A 20982-nucleotide genomic window follows, 5' to 3' on the forward strand; every position below is an offset into this window, starting at 1 on the left:
ATAGATGAGGGGTGTAGTAGTAGTAGTAATAATACAGGAACAGATGAGGGGTGTAGTAGTAGTAGTAATAATACAGGAACAGATGAGGGGTGTAGTAGTAGAAGTAATAATACAGGAACAGATGAGGGGTGTAGTAGTAGTAGTAATATAGGAACAGATGAGGGGTGTAGTAGTAGAAGTAATAATACAGGAACAGATGAGGGGTGTAATAGTAGTACAGGTATAGATGAGGGGTGTAGTAGTAGTAGTAATAATACAGGAACAGATGAGGGGTGTAGTAGTAGTAGTAGTAATAATACAGGAACAGATGAGGGGTGTAGTAGTAGTAATAATACAGGAACAGATGAGGGGTGTAGTAGTAGTAATAATACAGGAACAGATGAGGGGTGTAGTAGTAGTAGTAGTAATAATACAGGAACAGATGAGGGGTGTAGTAGTAGTAGTAGTAATAATACAGGAACAGATGAGGGGTGTAGTAGTAGTAGTAGTAATAATACAGGAACAGATGAGGGGTGTAGTAGTAGTAATAATACAGGAACAGATGAGGGGTGTAGTAGTAGTAGTAATACAGGAACAGATGAGGGGTGTAGTAGTAGTAGTAGTAATAATACAGGAACAGATGAGGGGTGTAGTAGTAGTAGTAATAATACAGGAACAGATGAGGGGTGTAGTAGTAGTAGTAATAATACAGGAACAGATGAGGGCATACCTCCCAACTGTCCCGGATTCGGAGGGACAGTCCCGATTTTGGGGTCATGTCCCTCCGTCCCGGTACAGCCCCCATGTGTCCCGCCGCCCCCCCCGCACCTCACTTACACTGGCAGAGCAGGAGATATAAGCTTCCTGCTCTGCAAAGACTCTTGTGGCCGAAGGCGTCATTCTGCCTCCGGCCACAAGAGGCCGCTCTCTCCCCCATAGCTCCTGCCAGGGCCGGATTATCACAGCTCTGTGGTGCGCCCCCTATACAGTACCTGGCAGTGAGAGCTGGTGCCGGAGGAGGAGGCTGCCGGGGTCCAGGAAGGGGGCAGAACACATGACCTGCATCACCAGGGAGAGAAGAGCAGTGGTGAGTGCTCCGGGGAGGGGGTGTCTGGGGGTTCTGTCAGGTGTCCCTCAGCTGTACATGGTGATTACCCCCCCTCCCTCCCCTGCACTCAGTGACCCTGGGCTTATCCCCCCCTCCTCCTTCCCCTGCTCTCAGTGCCCCCTGTGCTTATCCCCCCTCCTCCTTCCCCTGCTCTCAGTGCCCCCTGTGCTTATCCCCCCCTCCTCCTTCCCCTGCTCTCAGTGCCCCCTGTGCTTGTCCCCCCCTCCTCCTTCCCCTGCTCTCAGTGCCCCCTGTGCTTATCCCCCCCCCCTCCTTCCCCTGCTCTCAGTGCCCCCTGTGCTTGTCCCCCCCTCCTCCTTCCCCTGCTCTCAGTGCCCCCTGTGCTTATCCCCCCCTCCTCCTTCCCCTGCTCTCAGTGCCCCCTGTGCTTGTCCCCCCCTCCTGCTTCCCCTGCTCTCAGTGCCCCCCTTTGCTTGTCCCCCCCTCCTCCTTCCCCTGCTCTCAGTGCCCCCTGTGCTTGTCTCCCCCTCCTCCTTCCCCTGCTCTCAGTGCCCCCTGTGCTTGTCCCCCCCCCTCCTCCTTCCCCTGCTCTCAGTGCCCCCTGTGCTTGTCTCCCCCTCCTCCTTCCCCTGCTCTCAGTGCCCCCTGTGCTTGTCCCCCCCCCTCCTCCTTCCCCTGCTCTCAGTGCCCCCTGTGCTTGTCCCCCCCCTCCTTCCCCTGTGCTTGTCCCCCCCTCCTCCTTCCCCTGCTCTCAGTGCCCCCTGTGCTTGTCTCCCCCTCCTCCTTCCCCTGCTCTCAGTGCCCCCTGTGCTTGTCCCCCCCTCCTCCTTCCCCTGCTCTCAGTGCCCCCTGTGCTTGTCCCCCCTCCTTCCCCTGCTCTCAGTGCCCCCTGTGCTTGTCCCCCCCTCCTCCTTCCCCTGCTCTCAGTGCCCCCTGTGCTTGTCTCCCCCTCCTCCTTCCCCTGCTCTCAGTGCCCCCTGTGCTTGTCCCCCCCCCTCCTCCTTCCCCTGCTCTCAGTGCCCCCTGTGCTTGTCCCCCCCTCCTCCTTCCCCTGCTCTCAGTGCCCCCTGTGCTTGTCCCCCCCCCTCCTCCTTCCCCTGCTCTCAGTGCCCCCTGTGCTTGTCCCCCCCCTCCTTCCCCTGTGCTTGTCCCCCCCCCTCCTCCTTCCCCTGCTCTCAGTGCCCCCTGTGCTTGTCTCCCCCTCCTCCTTCCCCTGCTCTCAGTGCCCCCTGTGCTTGTCCCCCCCTCCTCCTTCCCCTGCTCTCAGTGCCCCCTGTGCTTGTCCCCCCTCCTTCCCCTGCTCTCAGTGACCCCTGTGCTTGTCCCCCCCCCTCCTTCCCCTGCTCTCAGTGCCCCCTGTGCTTGTCCCCCCCTCCTCCTTCCCCTGCTCTCAGTGCCCCCTGTGCTTGTCTCCCCCTCCTCCTTCCCCTGCTCTCAGTGCCCGTGCTTGTCCCCCCCTCCTCCTTCCCCTGCTCTCAGTGCCCCCTGTGCTTGTCCCCCCCTCCATCCCCTGCTCTCAGTGCCCCCTGTGCTTGTCCCCCCCTCCTTCCCCTGCTCTCAGTGCCCCCTGTGCTTGTCCCCCCCCTCCTCCTTCCCCTGCTCTCAGTGCCCCCCTGTGCTTGTCCCCCCTCCTTCCCCTGCTCTCAGTGCCCCCTGTGCTTGTCCCCCCTCCTTCCCCTGCTCTCAGTGCCCCCTGTGCTTGTCCCCCCTCCTCCTTCCCCTGCTCTCAGTGCCCCCTGTGCTTGTCCCCCCCTCCTCCTTCCCCTGCTCTCAGTGCCCCCTGTGCTTGTCCCCCCCTCCTCCTTCCCCTGCTCTCAGTGCCCCCTGTGCTTGTCCCCCCCCTCCTCCTTCCCCTGCTCTCAGTGCCCCCCTGTGCTTGTCCCCCCCCTCCTTCCCCTGTGCTTGTCCCCCCCCCTCCTCCTTCCCCTGCTCTCAGTGCCCCTGTGCTTGTCCCCCCCTCCTCCTTCCCCTGCTCTCAGTGCCCCCTGTGCTTGTCCCCCCCTCCTCCTTCCCCTGCTCTCAGTGCCCCCTGTGCTTGTCCCCCCCTCCTCCTTCCCTTGCTCTCAGTGCCCCCTGTGCTTGTCCCCCCCTCCTCCTTCCCCTGCTCTCAGTGCCCCCTGTGCTTGTCCCCCCCCTCCTTCCCCTGTGCTTGTCCCCCCCTCCTCCTTCCCCTGCTCTCAGTGCCCCTGTGCTTGTCCCCCCCTCCTCCTTCCCCTGCTCTCAGTGCCCCCTGTGCTTGTCCCCCCCTCCTCCTTCCCCTGCTCTCAGTGCCCCCCTGTGCTTGTCCCCCCCCTCCTTCCCCTGTGCTTGTCCCCCCCCCTCCTTCCCCTGTGCTTGTCCCCCCCTCCTCCTTCCCCTGCTCTCAGTGCCCCCTGTGCTTGTCCCCCCCTCCTCCTTCCCCTTCTCTCAGTGCCCCCTGTGCTTGTCCCCCCCTCCTCCTTCCCCTGTTCTCAATGCCCCCTGTGCTTGTCCCCCCCTCCTTCCCCTGCTCTCAGTGTAGTGGAGATACTGATCTGTGTATAGTGGATGTTGTGTAGTAATGGTATGGGGGGTATAAGTCACTATGTGGTGAAGATGTGGTGATATTTGTTTTTTACATAATGGTAATAGGTGATGTGGCTATGGGGGCGTGGTTATGGGGAGGGCGTGGCTATGAGGAGGGCGTGGCTTTAGGGGCGTTTTGCATTGCCGCGACTGTCCCTCTTTCCTCTCAGCAAAAGTTGGGAGGTATGGATGAGGGGTGTAGTAGTAGTAATAATACAGGAACAGATGAGGGGTGTAGTAGAAGTAATAATACAGGAACAGATGAGGGGTGTAGTAGTAGTAATAATATAGGAACAGATGAGGGGTGTAATAGTAGTACAGGAACAGATGAGGGGTGTAGTAGTAGTAGTAATAATACAGGAACAGATGAGGGGTGTAGTAGTAGTAGTAGTAATAATACAGGAACAGATGAGGGGTGTAGTAGTAGTAGTAATAATACAGGAACAGATGAGGGGTGTAGTAGTAGTAGTAGTAATAATACAGGAACAGATGAGGGGAGTAGTAGTAGTAGTAATAATACAGGAACAGATGAGGGGTGTAGTAGTCGTACAGGAACAGATGAGGGGTGTAGTAGTAGTAGTAGTAGTAGTACAGGTATAGATGAGGGGTGTAGTAGTAATAATACAGGAACAGATGAGGGGTGTAGTAGTAGTAGTAATAATACAGGAACAGATGAGGGGTGTAGTAGTAGTAATAATACAGGAACAGATGAGGGGTGTAGTAGTCGTACAGGAACAGATGAGGGGTGTAGTAGTAGTAGTAGTAGTAGTACAGGTATAGATGAGGGGTGTAGTAGTAGTACAGGTATAGATGAGGGGTGTAGTAGTCGTACAGGTATAGATGAGGGGTGTAACTAGGAGTCATGAAAATCAGTTTAAAAAAAAAAAAAAACGATCAAATTTTGGGTTAATTTGATTTATCGCCCAGCCCTACTGTAAAGTAAACACAAAAAGACAAGACACAAGTGAAAATACGTTTTATTTAAATAAAAACACGTTGACCATTTTATTAAACCAAAACATTGATCTAGTCCACGGATTACGGAATGCTCTGGAAAGACAAAAAGAGAAAAAAAAGCAGAAGCAGAACACCAATCATTTTGACAGGTGTTTTGCTCCTTACAGTATGTAGCATCTGTGCAGATAGCTGCTTACAGGCACCCAAGGGGTTAAGTGAGGATACGTTACATCCCAACTGAAGTCATGTACCCCCATTTCATGAGGTGCTCCAGGCGAGTACCCCCAAGGATGCCATTGATAAAAAAAGTTGCCTTAAAGAGGACCTGTCACCCCCCACACCGGGGTGACAGGCTCCCGACCCCCAGCTAGATTCCCTTATAGTTACCTCATGTCGCCGAGTCCCGCTGCCGGAGTCGGTCCTGGGATGGAGATATCCCGGTCAGAAGCGCACGGCTCCATACATTCTCTATGGACGGCGGACCCATCTCCACAGCGCGCGCGCCGGCTTCTGACCGGGTTATCTCTGCCCCAGGACCGACCCCGGGGGGTGACAGGTCTCCTTTAATGAGCCATAGACTCTGTCAACTATGGATTCCCAGATCAGATCCCCCCCCCCCATAACAATCTGACTGACCTGTAATAATGTAGTAATGTCCACTATTCCCCCCCCCCCCCCCCCCGTAGTGAGTAATTATGTCCCCGTCCTAGCGTTCAACGATTAATTAAATTACTAGATTAATTACTACTGCTGCTGCTACTCCCCTCAAATACTAGTCTACTGCTCCCACTACTTCCCCCAATACTAGTCTACTACTCCCCCCAATACTAGTCTACAGCTCCCACTACTCCCCCCAATACTAGTCTACTACTCCCCCCCAATACTAGTCTACTACTTCCCCCCAATACTAGTCTACTACTCCCCCCAATACTACTCTACTACTCCCCCAATACTACTCTACTACTCCCCTCAAATACTAGTCTACTACTCCCCCCAATACTAGTCTACTGCTCCCACTACTTCCCCCAATACTAGTCTACTACTCCCCCCCCCAATACTAGTCTACTACTCCCCCCAATACTAGTCTACTACTCCCCCCAATACTGCTCCCACTACTCCCCCCAATACTAGTCTACTACTCCCCCCAATACTGCTCCCACTACTCCCCCCAATACTAGTCTACAGCTCCCACTACTCCCCCCAATACTAGGCTACTACTCCCCCCCCAATACTAGTCTACTACTCCCCCCCAATACTAGTCTACTACTCCCCCCCAATACTAGTCTACTACTTCCCCCCAATACTAGTCTACTACTCCCCCCAATACTACTCTACTACTCCCCCAATACTACTCTACTACTCCCCTCAAATACTAGTCTACTACTCCCCCCAATACTAGTCTACTGCTCCCACTACTTCCCCCAATACTAGTCTACTACTCCCCCCCAATACTAGTCTACTACTCCCCCCCAATACTAGTCTACTACTCCCCCCAATACTAGTCTACTACTCCCCCCCAATACTAGTCTACTAATCCCCCCAATACTAGTCTACTACTCCCCCCAATACTACTCTACTACTCCCCCCAATACTAGTCTACTACTCCCCCCAATACTAGTCTACTACTCCCCCCCAATACTAGTCTACTACTCCCCCCCAATACTAGTCTACTACTCCCCCCAATACTAGTCTACTACTCCCCCCCAATACTAGTCTACTACTCCCCCCCAATACTAGTCTACTACTGCCCCCAATACTAGCCTACTACTCCCCCCAATACTAGTCTACTACTCCCCCCCCAATACTAGTCTACTACTCCCTCCAATACTAGTCTACTACTCCCCCCAATACTAGTCTACTACTCCCCCCAATACTAGTCTACTACTCCCCCCCAATACTAGTCTACTACTCCCCCCAATACTAGTCTACTACTCCCCCTAATACTAGTCTACAGCTCCCACTACTCCCCCCAATACTAGGCTACTACTCCCCCCCCAATACTAGGCTACTACTCCCCCCAATACTAGGCTACTACTCCCCCCAATACTAGGCTACTACTCCCCCAATACTAGTCTACAGCTCCCACTACTCCCCCCAATACTAGGCTACTACTCCCCCCCAATACTAGTCTACTACTACTCCCAATACTAGTCTACTGCTCCCCCCAATACTGCTCTACTACTCCCCCGAATACTAGTCTACTACTCCCCCCAATACTAATCTACTACTCCCCCCAATACTGCTCTACTACTCCCCCGAATACTAGTCTACTACTCCCCCCAATACTAGTCTACTACTTCCCCCAATACTAGTCTACTACTCCCCCAATACTAGTCTACTACTCCCTCCAATACTAGTCTACTACTCCCCCCAATACTAGTCTACTACTCCCCCCAATACTGCTCTACTACTCCCCCCAATACTGCTCTACTACTACTCCCCCAAATACTACTCTACTGCTCCCCCCAATACTAGTCTACTACTCCCCCCCAATACTAGTCTACTACTCCCCCAATACTAGTCTACTACTCCCCCCAATACTAGTCTACTACTCCCCCCAATACTAGTCTACTACTCCCCCCAATACTAGTCTATTACTCCCCCCAATAATAGTCTACTACTCCCCCCAATACTAGTCTACTACTCCCCCCAATACTGCTCTACTACTCCCCCCAATACTGCTCTACTACCCCCCCAATACTAGTCTACTACTCGCCCCAATACTGCTCTACTACCCCCCCAATACTAGTCTACTACTCCCCCCAATACTGCTCTACTACCCCCCCAATACTAGTCTACTACTCCCCCCAATACTAGGCTATTACTCTCCCCAATACTGCTCTACTACTCCCCCCCCAATACTACTCTACTACTCCCCCCAATACTAGTCTACTACTCCCCCCAATACTAGTCTACTACTCCCCCCCAATACTAGTCTACTACTCCCCCCAATACTAGTCTACTACTCCCCCCAATACTACTCTACTACTCCCCCCCAATACTAGTCTACTACTTCCCCCCAATACTAGTCTACTACTCCCCCCAATACTACTCTACTACTCCCCCCAATACTAGTCTACTACTCCCCCCAATACTAGTCTACTACTCCCCCCAATACTACTCTACTACTCCCCTCAAATACTAGTCTACTACTCCCCCCAATACTAGTCTACTGCTCCCACTACTTCCCCCAATACTAGTCTACTACTCCCCCCCAATACTAGTCTACTACTCCCCCCAATACTAGTCTACTACTCCCCCCAATACTAGTCTACTACTCCCCCCAATACTAGTCTACTACTCCCCCCAATACTAGTCTACTACTCCCCCCAATACTACTCTACTACTCCCCCCAATACTAGTCTACTACTCCCCCCAATACTAGTCTACTACTCCCCCCCAATACTAGTCTACTACTCCCCCCAATACTAGTCTACTACTCCCCCCAATACTAGTCTACTACTCCCCCCCAATACTAGTCTACTACTCACCCCAATACTAGTCTACCACTCCCCCCCAATACTAGTCTACTACTCCCCCCAATACTACTCTACTACTCCCCCCAATACTACTCTACTACTCCCCCCAATACTAGTCTACTACTCCCCCCAATACTAGTCTACAGCTCCCACTACTCCCCCCAATACTAGGCTACTACTCCCCCCCCAATACTAGGCTATTACTCCCCCGAATACTAGGCTACTACTCCCCCCAATACTAGGCTACTACTCCCCCAATACTAGTCTACAGCTCCCACTACTCCCCCCAATACTAGGCTACTACTCCCCCCCCAATACTAGTCTACTACTACTCCCAATACTAGTCTACTGCTCCCCCCAATACTAATCTACTACTCCCCCCAATACTGCTCTACTACCCCCCCAATACTAGTCTATTACTCCCCCCAATAATAGTCTACTACTCCCCCCAATACTAGTCTACTACTCCCCCCAATACTGCTCTACTACTCCCCCCAATACTGCTCTACTACCCCCCCAATACTAGTCTACTACTCCCCCAATACTGCTGTACTACCCCCCCAATACTAGTCTACTACTTCCCCCAATACTGCTCTACTACCCCCCCAATACTAGTCTACTACTCCCCCCAATACTAGGCTATTACTCTCCCCAATACTAGTCTACTGCTCCCCCCAATACTGCTCTACTACTCCCCCCCCAATACTACTCTACTACTCCCCCCAATACTAGTCTACTACTCCCCCCAATACTAGTCTACTACTCCCCCCCAATACTAGTCTACTACTCCCCCCAATACTACTCTACTACTCCCCCCAATACTAGTCTACTACTCCCCCCCAATACTGCTCCCACTACTTCCCCCAATACTAGTCTACTACTCCCCCCCAATACTAGTCTACTACTCCCCCCAATACTAGTCTACTACTCCCCCCCAATACCAGTCTACTACTCCCCCCAATACTAGTCTACTACTCCCCCCAATACTAGTCTACTACTCCCCCCAATACTAGTCTACTACTCCCCCCCCAATACTAGTCTACTACTCCCCCCAATACTAGTCTACTACTCCCCCCAATACTAGTCTACTACTCCCCCCAATACTAGTCTACTACTCCCCCAATACTAGTCTACTACTCCCCCCAATACTAGTCTACAGCTCCCACTACTCCCCCCAATACTAGGCTACTACTCCCCCCCCCCCCAATACTAGGCTACTACTCCCCCCAATACTAGGCTACTACTCCCCCCAATACTAGGCTACTACTCCCCCAATACTAGTCTACAGCTCCCACTACTCCCCCCAATACTAGGCTACTACTCCCCCCCCAATACTAGTCTACTACTACTCCCAATACTAGTCTACTGCTCCCCCCAATACTAATCTACTACTTCCCCCAATACTGCTCTACTACTCCCCCGAATACTAGTCTACTACTCCCCCCAATACTAGTCTACTACTTCCCCCAATACTAGTCTACTACTCCCCCCAATACTACTCTACTACTCCCCCCCAATACTAGTCTACTACTCCCCCCAATACTAGTCTACTACTCCCCCCAATACTAGTCTACTACTCCCTCCAATACTAGTCTACTACTCCCCCCAATACTAGTCTACTACTCCCCCCAATACTGCTCTACTACTCCCCCCAATACTGCTCTACTACTACTCCCCCAAATACTACTCTACTGCTCCCCCCAATACTAGTCTACTACTCCCCCCCAATACTAGTCTACTACTCCCCCCAATACTAGTCTATTACTCCCCCCAATACTAGTCTACTACTCCCCCCAATACTACTCTACTACTCCCCCCCAATACTAGTCTACTACTCCCCCCAATACTAGTCTACTACTCCCCCCAATACTAGTCTACTACTCCCCCCAATACTGCTCTACTACTCCCCCCAATACTGCTCTACTACTCCCCCCAATACTGCTCTACTACCCCCCCAATACTAGTCTACTACTCGCCCCAATACTGCTCTACTACCCCCCCAATACTAGTCTACTACTCCCCCCAATACTGCTCTACTACCCCCCCAATACTAGTCTACTACTCCCCCCAATACTAGGCTATTACTCTCCTCAATACTGCTCTACTACTCCCCCCCCCAATGCTACTCTACTACTCCCCCCAATACTAGTCTACTACTCCCCCCAATACTAGTCTACTACTCCCCCCCAATACTAGTCTACTACTCCCCCCAATACAACTCTACTACTCCCCCAATACTAGTCTACTACTCCCCCCAATACTGCTCCCACTACTCCCCCCAATACTAGTCTACTACTCCCCCCAATACTGCTCTACTACTCCCCCAATACTACTCTACTACTCCCCCCAATACTACTTTACTACTCCCCCCCAATAATGCTCTACTACTCCCCCAATACTAGTCTACTACTCCCCCCAATACTAGTCTACTCCCCCCCCCCAATACTAGTCTACTACTCCCCCCAATACTAGGCTATTACTCTCCCCAGTACTGCTCTACTACTCCCCCCAATACTAGTCTACTACTCCCCCTCAATACTACTCTACTACTCCCCCCAATACTGCTCTACTACTCCCACTCAATACTAGGCTATTACTCTCCCCAATACTGCTCTACTACTCCCCCCAATACTAGTCTACTACTCCCCCAATACTAGTCTACTACTCCCCCCAATACTAGTCTACTACTCCCCCCAATACTGCTCTACTACTCCCCCCAATACTAGTCTACTACTCCCCCCAATACTGCTCTACTACTCCCCCCAATACTAGTCTACTGCTCCCCCCAATACTAGTCTACTACTCCCCCAATACTGCTCTACTACTCCCCCCAATACTAGTCTACTACTCCCCCCAATACTGCTCTACTACTCCCCCCAATACTAGTCTACTACTCCCCCCAATACTAGTCTACTACTCCCCCCAATACTAGGCTACTACTCCCCCCAATACTAGTCTACTACCCCCCCCAATACTAGTCTACTACTCCCCCCAATACTAGTCTACTACCCCCCCCCAATACTAGTCTACTACTCCCCCCAATACTAGTCTACTACTCCCCCAATACTAGTCTACTACTCCCCCCAATACTGCTCTACTACTCTCCCCAATACTGCTCTACTACTCCCCCCAATACTAGTCTACTACTCCCCCCAATACTAGTCTACTACTCCCCCCAATACTAGTCTACTACTCCTCCCAATACTAGTCTACTACTCCCCCCCAATACTAGTTTACTACTCCCCCCCCAATACTACTCTACTACTCCCCCAATACTAGTCTACTACCCCCCCAATACTAGTCTACTACCCCCCCAATACTAGTCTACTACTCCCCCCAATACTAGTCTACTACTCCCCCAATACTAGTCTACTACTCCCCCCAATACTGCTCTACTACCCCCCCAATACTAGTCTACTACTCCCCCCAATACTAGGCTATTACTCTCCTCAATACTGCTCTACTACTCCCCCCCCAATGCTACTCTACTACTCCCCCCAATACTAGTCTACTACTCCCCCCAATACTAGTCTACTACTCCCCCCCAATACTAGTCTACTACTCCCCCCAATACAACTCTACTACTCCCCCCAATACTAGTCTACTACTCCCCCCAATACTGCTCCCACTACTCCCCCCAATACTAGTCTACTACTCCCCCCAATACTGCTCTACTACTCCCCCCAATACTACTCTACTACTCCCCCCAATACTACTTTACTACTCCCCCCAATAATGCTCTACTACTCCCCCAATACTAGTCTACTACTCCCCCCAATACTAGTCTACCCCCCCCCCCCCCCAATACTAGTCTACTACTCCCCCCAATACTAGGCTATTACTCTCCCCAGTACTGCTCTACTACTCCCCCCAATACTAGTCTACTACTCCCCCTCAATACTACTCTACTACTCCCCCCAATACTGCTCTACTACTCCCACTCAATACTAGGCTATTACTCTCCCCAATACTGCTCTACTACTCCCCCCCAATACTAGTCTACTACTCCCCCCAATACTAGTCTACTACTCCCCCCAATACTAGTCTACTACTCCCCCCAATACTAGTCTACTACTCCCCCCAATACTGCTCTACTACTCCCCCCAATACTAGTCTACTACTCCCCCCAATACTGCTCTACTACTCCCCCCAATACTAGTCTACTACTCCCCCCAATACTAGTCTACTACTCCCCCCAATACTGCTCTACTACTCCCCCCAATACTAGTCTACTACTCCCCCCAATACTGCTCTACTACTCCCCCCAATACTAGTCTACTACTCCCCCCAATACTAGTCTACTACTCCCCCCAATACTAGGCTACTACTCCCCCCAATACTAGTCTACTACCCCCCCCAATACTAGGCTACTACTCCCCCCAATACTAGTCTACTACCCCCCCCCAATACTAGTCTACTACTCCCCCCAATACTAGTCTACTACTCCCCCAATACTAGTCTACTACTCCCCCCAATACTGCTCTACTACTCTCCCCAATACTGCTCTACTACTCCCCCCAATACTAGTCTACTACTCCCCCCAATACTAGTCCACTACTCCCCCCAATACTAGTCTACTACTCCTCCCAATACTAGTCTACTACTCCCCCCCAATACTAGTTTACTACTCCCCCCCCAATACTACTCTACTACTCCCCCCAATACTAGTCTACTACCCCCCCAATACTAGTCTACTACTCCCCCCAATACTAGTCTACTACTCCCCCAATACTAGTCTACTACTCCCCCCAATACTGCTCTACTACTCCCCCCCAATACTAGTCTACTACTCCCCCCAATACTGCTCTACTACTCTCCCCAATACTGCTCTACTACTCCCCCCAATACTAGTCTACTACTCCCCCCAATACTAGTCCACTACTCCCCCCAATACTAGTCTACTACTCCCCCCAATACTGCTCTACTACTCCCCCCCAATACTGCTCCACTACTCCTCCCAATACTAGTCTACTTCTCCCCCAATACTAGTCTACTACTCCCCCCCAATACTAGTTTACTACTCCCCCCCAATACTAGTCTACTACTCCCCCCCAATACTAGTCTACTACTCCCCCCCAATACTAGTCTACTACTCCCCCCCAATACTAGTCTACTACTCCCCCCAATACTAGTCTACTACTCCCCCCCAATACTAGTCTACTGCTCCCCCCAATACTGCTCTACTACTCTCCCCAATACTGCTCTACTACTCCCCCCAATACTAGTCTACTACTTCCCCCAATACTAGTCCACTACTCCCCCCAATACTAGTCTACTACTCCCCCCCAATACTAGTTTACTACTCCCCCCCAATACTAGTCTACTACTCCCCCCAATACTAGTCTACTACTCCCCCCAATACTAGTCTACTACTCCCCCCCAATACTAGTCTACTACTCCCCCCCAATACTAGTCTACTACTCCCCCCCAATACTAGTCTACTGCTCCCCCCAATACTGCTCTACTACTCCCCCCCAATACTACTCTACTACTCCCCCCAATACTAGTCTACTACCCCCCCAATACTAGTCTACTACCCCCCCAATACTAGTCTACTACCCCCCCAATACTAGTCTACTACTCCCCCCAATACTAGTCTACTACTCCCCCAATACTAGTCTACTACTCCCCCCAATACTGCTCTACTACTCCCCCCCAATACTAGTCTACTACTCCCCCCAATACTAGTCTACTACTCCCCCCAATACTAGTCTACTACTTCCCCCCAATACTAGTCTACTACTTCCCCCCAATACTAGTCTACTACTCCCCCCAATACTATTCTACTACTCCCCCAATACTGCTCTACTACTCCCCCCAATACTGCTCTACTACCCCCCCAATACTATTCTACTATTACCCCCCCAATACTGCTCTACTACCCCCCCAATACTACTCTACTACTCCCCCCCAATACTACTCTACTACTCCCCCCCAATACTAGTCTACTACTTCCCCCCAATACTAGTCTACTACTTCCCCCAATACTAGTCTACTACTCCCCCCAATACTACTCTACTACTACCCCCAATACTAGTCTAATACTCCCCCCAATACTGCTCTACTATTCCCCCCAATACTACTCTACTACTCCCCCCAATACTAGTCTAGTACTCCCCCGAATACTAGTCTACTGCTTGCACTGATGTTGCGGCTACTACAACCCCCCCCCCCCCCCACTCCTAAAATTACAACTACTACACCCCTTATCTTCTAGTTTAGTTATCTACAAGTCCCCTTGGAGCCATATACCACCCCCCCTTGGAGCCATGTAGCCCCGCCATATTGTTTATTTGCCCCCTCTGTGTCCCCAGTTTTACCACCCCCCCCCCCCCCTCTATCAGTTTTGGTCCCCCCCCCCATGCCCCAAATACGTTTAAGGCCCTCCTCTGTGCCCCCAATCAGATTTATGCCCTGCTCTGTGCCCCCAATCAGATTTATGCCCTCCTCTGTGCCCCCATCAGATTTATGCCCTCCTCTGTGCCCCCAATCAGATATATGCCCTCCTCTGTGCCCCCAATCAGATATATGCCCTCCTCTGTGCCCCCAATCAGATTTATGCCCTCCTCTGTGCCCCCATCAGATTTATGCCCTCCTCTGTGCCCCCAATCAGATTTATGCCCTCCTCTTTGCCCCCAGATATATGCCCTTCTCTGTGCCCCCAATCAGATATATGCCCTTCTCTGTGCCCCCAATCAGATATATGCCCTCCTCTGTGCCCCCAATCAGATATATGCCCTCCTCTGTGCCCCCAATCAGATTTATGCCCTCCTCTGTGCCCCCAATCAGATTTATGCCCTCCTCTGTGCCAGATATATTTTATTGGCCCCTCTGTGCCCCCAATTAGTTGTTCTAGAAAAAAACTTCAACTCACCTGTCACCTGCTCCCTGGCAGCGTTCTGGTGGCAGCGCGCTCTCCTCTCCCGGCACCTCCTTCATCCTCTGCGCGTCTCCTCTCCCGACACCTCCTTCATCCTCTGCGCGTCTCCTCTCCCGGCACCTCCTTCATCCTCTGCGCGCAGGGGCGGTCTTAGCATTTCTGGGGCCACAAGCGAAGTTATGTCTGGGGCCCCCCCCCTTGACACGCGTTCCAAAACAATAGACCACTGTGTGTTGTCCCCAGTAGTATATACCCCTTGTGCGCTACCGCCAGTAATATATACTCCTTGTGTGCTGCCCCCAATAGTATATACCCCTTGTGTCCTGCCCCCAGTAGTATATACCCCTTGTTTGCTTCCTCCAGTAGTATATAGACCCCTGTGTGTTCCCCCAGTTTTATATAGCCCCCCCCCGTGCTCCCCCAGAAGTATATAGACCTCCTGTGGGCTGCCCCAGTTGTATATAGACCCCCTGTGTGCTGCCCCCAGTTGTATACAGCCCTTGTGTGCTCCCCCACTAGTATATAGGCCCCCTGTGTGCTCCCTCAGGGGTATTTAGCCCCCCTGTATGCTCCCCCACTTGGATATAGACCTCCTGTGTGCTCCCCCACTTGGATATAGACCCCTGTGTGCTCCTCCAGTAGTATATAAACCCACTGTGTGGTTCCCCCAGTAGTATATATACCTCCTGTGTGCTCCCCCACTAGTATATAGGCCCCCTGTGTGCTCCCTCAGGGGTATTTAGCCCCCCTGTGTGCTCCCCACTTGGATATAGACCTCCTGTGTGCTCCCCCACTTGGATATAGACCCCTGTGTGCTCCTCCAGTAGTATATAAATCCCCTGTGTGGTTCCACCAGTAGTATATAGACCCCCTGTGTGCCCCACCAGTATTATATAGACCCCTTGTGTGCTGCCCCAGTAGTATACAGACCCCTGTGTGATCCCCCAGTTATATATAGACCACCTGTGTGCCTCACAAGTAGTATATAGACCCTCTGTATGTTCCCCCAGTAGTATATAGACCCCCTGTGTGCCCCACCAATAGTATATAGTCCCCTGTGTGCTCACCCAGTAGTATATAGCCCCCCTGTGTGCTCCCCACTTGGATATAGACCTCCTGTGTGCTCTCCAAGTTGTATATAGACCCCATTCTGCTGCCCCAGTAGTCTATAGCCCCCCTGTGTGCTCCCCCCATTTATATAGACCCCCGATGTGTGCTTCCCCAGTTAAACAGACCCCTGTGTGCTCCCCTTCCCATATAGTATATAACACAATAAAACAAACACTTATACTCACCTGGGTCCGGGCGTCTCCTCTTCTCTTCACTCTTGTGGCCGCAGGAAGGGTTTTCCCTGCGATCACAAGAGGCCGCACTCCCCTTGTCCTGGCGCCGATGCTCCAGTGATGTCACAGCGCCGGCACCACAAGGACAAAGCTGCCGCTTGTGACCGCAGGGAAAACCCTTCCTGCGGCCACAAGAGTGACTGACAGGAAGGGAGCCAATGTCTCCCACCCTGTCAGTGCTGCTGCATGTAACTATGAGCGCTCATTACGAGTGCTCATAGTTACAGTTCAGATGGCAGCAGCAAGCGGGGCAGTGGCCCTGTCCAGCGGTCTTGAGCACAAGAGCGGGGCGTGGGGGCTCCCCTGGATGTTGGGGGCCCCAAGCGATCGCTTGGGGTGCTTGGTGCCAAAGACAGCCACTGTCTGCGCGGCTCCTCTCCCTCTCGGACCATCACTCCTACAGGCCCCTGCCCCCCATCTGCCCTGCAGATCATCACTCCTACAGACCCCTGCTGCAGACCATCGCATTACACATTACTACAGACCCACTGACCCTGCAAAACTTCATAAAAAATGTCCTCAGAGAGCAGCTTACCAATTCCAATGTCCAGAAACTCCTCACACGGCCATTACTGTCATCTCCTACCTCACAGAAAGCCGGGGACACAGACAGACCCTGACCGCCTGCCTCCTCACTACTGCTAGGAAAGGCCGGGAAACCATAAGCTCCTCCCACACAAGTCACATGGGCGTGATGTCATCAAGGGGACATAGATTCACTTGGAAATAGCATCTACCTACCGGTCACAGAGCAGCTCCTGGCCGGGCAGTCACTGCTGTTGTGTTGTGTGTGGAGATCTCTGCTCCTCAGTGTGTGACCCCAGCAGTAAGGTAAGCTTACAGGAGGAGGGGTGTTACATTGTGTTACTATCAGTGTGTGACCCCAGCAGTAAGGTAAGCTTACAGGAGGAGGGGTGTTACATTGTGTTACTATCAGTGTGACCCCCCAGCAGTAAGGTAAGCTTACAGGAGGAGGGATGTTACATTGTGTTACTATCAGTGTGACCCCAGCAGTAAGGTAAGCTTACAGGAGGAGGGGTGTTACATTGTGTTACTATCAGTGTGACCCCAGCAGTAAGGTAAGCTTACAGGAGGAGGGGTGTTACATTGTGTTACTATCAGTGTGACCCCAGCAGTAAGGTAAGCTTACAGGAGGAGGGATGTTACATTGTGTTACTATCAGTGTGTGACCCCAGCAGTAAGGTAAGCTTACAGGAGGAGGGATGTTACATTGTGTTACTATCAGTGTGTGACCGCAGCAGTAAGGTAAGCTTACAGGAGGAGGGATGTTACATTGTGTTACTATCAGTGTGACCCCCCCAGCAGTAAGGTAAGCTTACAGGAGGAGGGGTGTTACATTGTGTTACTATCAGTGTGTGACCCCCCCAGCAGTAAGGTAAGCTTACAGGAGGAGGGATGTTACATTGTGTTACTATCAGTGTGACCCCCCCAGCAGTAAGGTAAGCTTACAGGAGGAGGGATGTTACATTGTGTTACTATCAGTGTGACCCCAGCAGTAAGGTAAGCTTACAGGAGGAGGGATGTTACATTGTGTTACTATCAGTGTGTGACCCCCCCAGCAGTAAGGTAAGCTTACAGGAGGAGGGATGTTACATTGTGTTACTATCAGTGTGTGACCCCCCAGCAGTAAGGTAAGCTTACAGGAGGAGGGATGTTACATTGTGTTACTATCAGTGTGTGACCCCAGCAGTAAGGTAAGCTTACAGGAGGAGGGATGTTACATTGTGTTACTATCAGTGTGTGTCCCCAGCAGTAAGGTAAGCTTACAGGAGGAGGGATGTTACATTGTGTTACTATCAGTGTGTGACCCCAGCAGTAAGGTAAGCTTACAGGAGGAGGGATGTTACATTGTGTTACTATCAGTGTGTGACCCCAGCAGTAAGGTAAGCTTACAGGAGGAGGGGTGTTACATTGTGTTACTATCAGTGTGACCCCCCAGCAGTAAGGTAAGCTTACAGGAGGAGGGATGTTACATTGTGTTACTATCAGTGTGACCCCAGCAGTAAGGTAAGCTTACAGGAGGAGGGGTGTTACATTGTGTTACTATCAGTGTGTGACCCCCCCAGCAGTAAGGTAAGCTTACAGGAGGAGGGATGTTACATTGTGTTACTATCAGTGTGACCCCAGCAGTAAGGTAAGCTTACAGGAGGAGGGATGTTACATTGTGTTACTATCAGTGTGTGACCCCAGCAGTAAGGTAAGCTTACAGGAGGAGGGATGTTACATTGTGTTACTATCAGTGTGACCCCAGCAGTAAGGTAAGCTTACAGGAGGAGGGATGTTACATTGTGTTACTATCAGTGTGTGACCCCAGCAGTAAGGTAAGCTTACAGGAGGAGGGATGTTACATTGTGTTACTATCAGTGTGACCCCAGCAGTAAGGTAAGCTTACAGGAGGAGGGGTGTTACATTGTGTTACTATCAGTGTGACCCCAGCAGTAAGGTAAGCTTACAGGAGGAGGGATGTTACATTGTGTTACTATCAGTGTGTGACCCCAGCAGTAAGGTAAGCTTACAGGAGGAGGGATGTTACATTGTGTTACTATCAGTGTGTGACCCCCCCCAGCAGTAAGGTAAGCTTATAGGAGGAGGGATGTTACATTGTGTTACTATCAGTGTGACCCCAGCAGTAAGGTAAGCTTACAGGAGGAGGGGTGTTACATTGTGTTACTATCAGTGTGTGACCCCAGCAGTAAGGTAAGCTTACAGGAGGAGGGATGTTACATTGTGTTACTATCAGTGTGTGACCCCAGCAGTAAGGTAAGCTTACAGGAGGAGGGATGTTACATTGTGTTACTATCAGTGTGTGACCCCCCCAGCAGTAAGGTAAGCTTATAGGAGGAGGGATGTTACATTGTGTTACTATCAGTGTGACCCCAGCAGTAAGGTAAGCTTACAGGAGGAGGGGTGTTACATTGTGTTACTATCAGTGTGTGACCCCAGCAGTAAGGTAAGCTTACAGGAGGAGGGGTGTTACATTGTGTTACTATCAGTGTGTGACCCCAGCAGTAAGGTAAGCTTACAGGAGGAGGGGTGTTACATTGTGTTACTATCAGTGTGACCCCCCCAGCAGTAAGGTAAGCTTACAGGAGGAGGGGTGTTACATTGTGTTACTATCAGTGTGTGACCCCAGCAGTAAGGTAAGCTTACAGGAGGAGGGATGTTACATTGTGTTACTATCAGTGTGTGACCCCAGCAGTAAGGTAAGCTTACAGGAGGAGGGATGTTACATTGTGTTACTATCAGTGTGTGACCCCCCAGCAGTAAGGTAAGCTTACAGGAGGAGGGGTGTTACATTGTGTTACTATCAGTGTGTGACCCCCCAGCAGTAAGGTAAGCTTACAGGAGGAGGGGTGTTACATTGTGTTACTATCAGTGTGACCCCCCAGCAGTAAGGTAAGCTTACAGGAGGAGGGATGTTACAGTGTGTTACTATCAGTGTGTGACCCCCCAGCAGTAAGGTAAGCTTACAGGAGGAGGGATGTTACATTGTGTTACTATCAGTGTGACCCCAGCAGTAAGGTAAGCTTACAGGAGGAGGGGTGTTACATTGTGTTACTATCAGTGTGTGACCCCAGCAGTAGGGTAAGCTTACAGGAGGAGGGGTGTTACATTGTGTTACTATCAGTGTGTGACCCCCCAGCAGTAAGGTAAGCTTACAGGAGGAGGGATGTTACATTGTGTTACTATCAGTGTGTGACCCCAGCAGTAAGGTAAGCTTACAGGAGGAGGGATGTTACATTGTGTTACTATCAGTGTGACCCCAGCAGTAAGGTAAGCTTACAGGAGGAGGGATGTTACATTGTGTTACTATTAGTGTGTGACCCCCCAGCAGTAAGGTAAGCTTACAGGAGGAGGGGTGTTACATTGTGTTACTATCAGTGTGTGACCCCCCAGCAGTAAGGTAAGCTTACAGGAGGAGGGGTGTTACATTGTGTTACTATCAGTGTGACCCCAGCAGTAAGGTAAGCTTACAGGAGGAGGGATGTTACATTGTGTTACTATCAGTGTGTGACCCCAGCAGTAAGGTAAGCTTACAGGAGGAGGGATGTTACATTGTGTTACTATCAGTGTGACCCCAGCAGTAAGGTAAGCTTACAGGAGGAGGGATGTTACATATGCTGTGGCCCCTGTATGGTTTGGGGCCCCTGGCTGTGACATAAAGGCCCCGGCAGGACTAGACCCTCCATGTGCTCCAGTTGTCTCCTCTTCTCCCCCAGACGCTCCTCCTCCTGAATGACCCCCCAAGGATGGAGAAGGACAGGAATGAGATCAGTAAGAGAATATTACACGTCACCTTGGAGATCATCCGCCTGCTGACCGGAGAGGTAACTTCTCTAGATTTCCACCATTGTTGTCTGGGCTCTTTGGCCCCTCCCTCCCTCCCCCGCTCTATGTTCTGGATCTGGTCTCCTCTTTGTAGGTGCGGTGGTCTCCAGCACTGACCCCAGTAGTCCAGATGTGTCTCCTCCTCCTCCTCCTCACTAGAGCTCTATACAGGGGGACAATCTCCTCTTTGTAGTGAGGAGGAGGCAGGAATACTGGGCTCAGTCCCCTCATTGTCTCTCTCCATCCCCAGGATTACACCATAGTGAAGAAGACATGGGGGGAGGGTGTGGCCTTCCCCCAGGAGTCAGGAGGGCGGAGCAGGGCCCGGGGCCCCATCACGGAGCCTCCATCACTGATACATGAGCAGAAGATCCTAGAACT

The 20982-nt window shown here is 51.4% G+C and overlaps 1 protein-coding gene across 1 annotated transcript in view; it reads right to left on the bottom strand.

Moving 5' to 3' along the window:
* The window catches only part of LOC138797158 (zinc finger protein ZFP2-like), a 427215-nt gene that overhangs the window by 314307 nt on the left and 91926 nt on the right, over positions 1 to 20982 (bottom strand). The gene's annotated exons all lie outside the window — the stretch shown is intronic.

This window comes from Dendropsophus ebraccatus, chromosome 7, assembly GCF_027789765.1.
Source record: "Dendropsophus ebraccatus isolate aDenEbr1 chromosome 7, aDenEbr1.pat, whole genome shotgun sequence".
Lineage (NCBI taxonomy): Eukaryota > Metazoa > Chordata > Amphibia > Anura > Hylidae > Dendropsophus > Dendropsophus ebraccatus.